This window comes from Lactuca saligna, chromosome 6, assembly GCF_052625555.1.
Source record: "Lactuca saligna cultivar CGN05327 chromosome 6, ASM5262555v1, whole genome shotgun sequence".
NCBI classification, from domain to species: Eukaryota; Viridiplantae; Streptophyta; class Magnoliopsida; order Asterales; family Asteraceae; genus Lactuca; species Lactuca saligna.
The window spans coordinates 8,210,772-8,215,117 of NC_136422.1; positions in this window are offsets into that span (position 1 = coordinate 8,210,772).

Sequence of the window (4,346 nt, forward strand, 5' to 3'; positions counted from 1 at the left end):
ACCGAATGGCAGGTGCAAACATTCCATCTTTGGCTGCTATGGAGCAGACCCGAATGCTAGCACACACTTTAGCTCAGAACACCAATCCAAAGTTTCAGGTTACTTTACTTACTTTGAATTAAAATGTTTATTTTATTTTATTTTATAATCAATATATTATTTATTTGGTTTGGCAAATAATATGCAGAACTGCAAGTTCCTTCAGTTTGTTTCAAAGACAAGTCATGGGGAATTAACTATTAAGGATAACCAGGTCAGGCCTGCAGGTGGGGACTGGGAAAATGAATACCAACAGTAATATAATGCAGGCCCTTCTTCTACCTCTTGGGCAAATCAGTATGCATGTGAAAAGGAAAGTAAAACTTTTATCCTCTTCATCTTATCAATAGGTATCCAATGACTAATAATCAATGCGTACGAATGTGTTGGACAAAAGGATTTTCATTTTCAACTAGTGCTTATGTGCCAGGGCAGCCTTCCGGGTCTGGTGGTATGTTTTGTGCTGATTAATTGTCACTCTGGATAAAAAGGAAAGTAAATCTGATTTTTATAAGGTTTTGACTGATAATTCTTCAGGTTTTAATGTAACTTAGTCTAACATACATTTTTATAAATTTTGCATGAAAATGATGAAATATATTATATAAATATGATTTTCATGATTTTGATTATAAGATTATTCACTCGGATTACTGTCAAAGAATGTTGTAATGCGGATGCATAATGTTCATTTGTTGGTGACAAAATATTAGAACTCACTTCTTCATCTGTCAAAGGCACTTTTGGAGAGATTGTTGCCTCTTTTTTTTTTTAATCTATGCTCCTAGACCTTTATGTGTTGCTGTTAATCATGCATCCCTTTCCTCTACAAACCAATTAAATTTTTCACATAATTGACAAGGAGTTGTTGTATCTATTCAGACTAGGCTTAGAGCAATGGTTGCAAGAGATGAGTTCAGAAGAAGAAGAAACAAGGCTGCAACTATAGTTCAGGTACTATGGATGAATTATGTTTGTAAAGTATTTAAGAAAATGATTAGAAACAAGGGTGAATTTGTACAGATTAGTTAGTTACTTGCAGGTTGATCTTGAATAAGCAAAGGGGAACTAGATTGTATTTTTTGTATCTAATTCGTTTGTAAATTAATTTTTGTTACAACTTCTATTGAATTGTTTTATCTTTCCAATGAACGATTATTTGTATGACATTAAATTTATGCAACGGGTTCTATTTTTTTGTATATGATATTTTATTTTCTATTATGAAACATTAAATACATATTTAATTTGAAAATAAGTAAATCTATAAATAATATTTTTTTTAAACATTTAAAATTACGATACTAAAAAATGTGTGTCGTCTTCATTTATGACATGGCCTTTCTTGACAGGGGCTTTCTTGATATGCAATGTGTGTCATTAACATGCGCGTCGTAAGGTTATGACACGCGAATGCGTGTCGTATTCCTTTATGATAGGGCCTTCCTTGATACGCATTACGTGTCGTTAACGAGCGTCGTAAATGCACGTCGTCTCTCTTTATGACATGGCCTTCCTTGATGCGCATTTGCGCGTCGTCTAAGCCATTTAAGACGCGCAATGAGCGTCGTAAAAGGCTGTTTTTCTAGTAGTGCTTGATGCAAATTGTTGAAAAAACTCAAGATTTCTGCATTCTGCTGAGTGAACTCGCCAAGTCCATGGGGGGACTCGATGAGTCCATGTGTTAATTTATCCTACTCATTGAGTAGGTTCTTGCACTCGACGAGTAGGAGGCCCTGAATGCATATTTTTGAGTTTTGCTGCTGTAAATGGACTAGAAACATTACCCTAAGGCCTAAACTGTTTTGGTCTTATAAAACTTGTTTTAGATGGCGCCCAACATCCAATCAGGGCGCCCCCGCATCCAGAAAATGACAAAATAGTTGGGTTTCGCTCAATTTCAAACACGCCTCTGAATAATTTAGAAGTGCCTTTAGGGGATGCATCATGTCCTACCAGATCAAGTAACATTTTTTGAATTAACACATTAAGTCTACGCCTCCAACTCTTATATTTGGATCTAAATAATTTCTAAATAGATAAACTTTCCAACTTTATCTATAAAAATTCCCCATACCAACTAAATCTAAAACCATAGTTTCCAAAAATTATAAGAATGCACCTTTCTTCACGCATGCAACAAAGAGAACATGAACATGCACTCAAATCTCCTCTAAAAGGTCAGAGTTGTAGTAAAACATGACTCTAAGCTCATGGAGTTTTCCAAACTCCAAAGATTAATCCATAAAGGCACAACAACTTCATTAAAATAGACCAAAACACTAATATATCTTATATCTAAAGATGAAAAGCAATAAATCTTGGATCTTTATGACTTACAAAGGCCCAAAAGATTGATAAGGGTTTTTCACTTCAATTTCAAAGCTCTAACGATCAATATTTCAAGAAGATTTTATCCTAAAGCCACCAAATCACACCAAAATTGGATGAGATGAGAGAGGATGAGCTCAAATGTAATGTTCGGTTTCAGGTATGAATTCCACTTTGTAATTTTGAGATTGTTTGTTGGCCACAACATGGTGATAGGATCACCACAACATGGAATTTCTACATGGAACGCATGTTTCATTAACCGCATTGCAACATTGCATGATGTTTGCCACGACGTCATGAAAACAGAAATACAAAACACTAATATTTGGGCTTAAGGCCCTATTCAAAGGAAGTGACGGCTAGGGTTTCCTCCACCTCAACCTCCATCACCTCCAAAGAGTCTTTGGTAAACCCAAGCCCATTTTTCATGCTTTGAGCTCATTTTGGTGTATTGGTGATCTTGGAAGGAAGAAGAAGGAAATCTAGTGATTTGATCCAGCAAGCTACTCATCTATACTCCTTGTGTGTATCTTCTGGACTCCTTTTAAGTCCTCAAGTCTTCACCTTTTTGGTTTGTAATGCCCCGATTCCCATGTGTCAATTTGTGGTGATAATTTCTCATGATTTCAAGGTCTACTCGATGAGTCGGTTGCATGACTCGTCGAGTAGCAGCGGGCTGATCCGCATGTTTAAGTGACCTACTCACCAAGTCAAAGGAGGGTCTCGACGAGTAGGAACTTACAGATGAAACCCTAAATTTTGGGGTTTTGCACCCTATTTAAGGAACCATTAGCCCCCCTAGTCCCTTACAACCTCTAGAGAGTCCAGAAAACCTTATTTCGTGGGAGAGCTTCATTTGAGTGTGTTTTTAAGCTTTGGAAGGTGGAACTTGTGAAGGGAGCTTGAAGGTCAAGTAGCTAGTAACAAGGGACTCGTGTGGATCTACAAAATCTATCTCAATTATCTTCATTTGAGGTATCAATTCATGATCTTGGCCTCATTCCTTTCTAGATCTCTTTGGATGAAGTTAGGGCTTCTTGGCTTTGTTATGACGCTATTCTTGGGTATGTGCTCAATTATAAAGTTGTAACTTCATATATGAAATCTATTTGATTTGTAAGTCCATAAAGCTATCAGCATTGGCAAACAAGAATCCATCTTTAAGTGTAAAACCCCATTTCAAGCTTGGTTTTGGCATTTTGAGTCATTAGAGCCTTGCATGCACGTAAAGTTTGCAACTTTACATGATAAGCATGCCATGGGAACTTGGGTATGCAGTATGGAGCCCTAACATGGCTGAAAAAGCATCTATATGGATGAAGGACTCAAAGGACTCGGCGAGTCGCATGGTAAACTCGGCGAGTCATATGAAGATGGTGATAAACTCAATGGGTTGGATGAACAACTCGACGAGTCTGATGAAGATTGCCTTAGGCTCGGCGAGCGGCATGGTGACTCAGCGAGTTGGCATGTTATGCAAGGAGCTCGGCAAGTAGCTGAGGGTATTCGATGAGTTGAGGTCAACATGGACTGTTGACCTTGATAGTTGACTTTGACTTTGACTTTTGAGGATAATTGGTATGCAGGTATTTATAAATTGGATCATTGATGGCTATAGGTCTTCGAGTTTGGGGCAGTGCTTCGGGAGCATGATTTCGTGGTTCAGTCCGGCTTTGCAAGGTGAGTTATCCTCACTATATCAACAGGGTCTAAGGCACCAAGGTCGGCCCATTCTCGGATTGTATACTTGTATTTGTTTGATATGCTTATGGATCTGTTAGATCGGTGTCCTGGTAATTAGGACGGTGCTATGTTTAGTGACCTGGTTTACGTCAGTATCCTGGTATATAGGATGATGCTATGTTAGTGAACTAGTTTAGGTCGGTATCCTGGTATATATGATGATGCTATGTTAGTGACCGGTTAGGTCAGTATCCTGGTTAGGATGTTGCTATGCTATATGATTTGCTAGA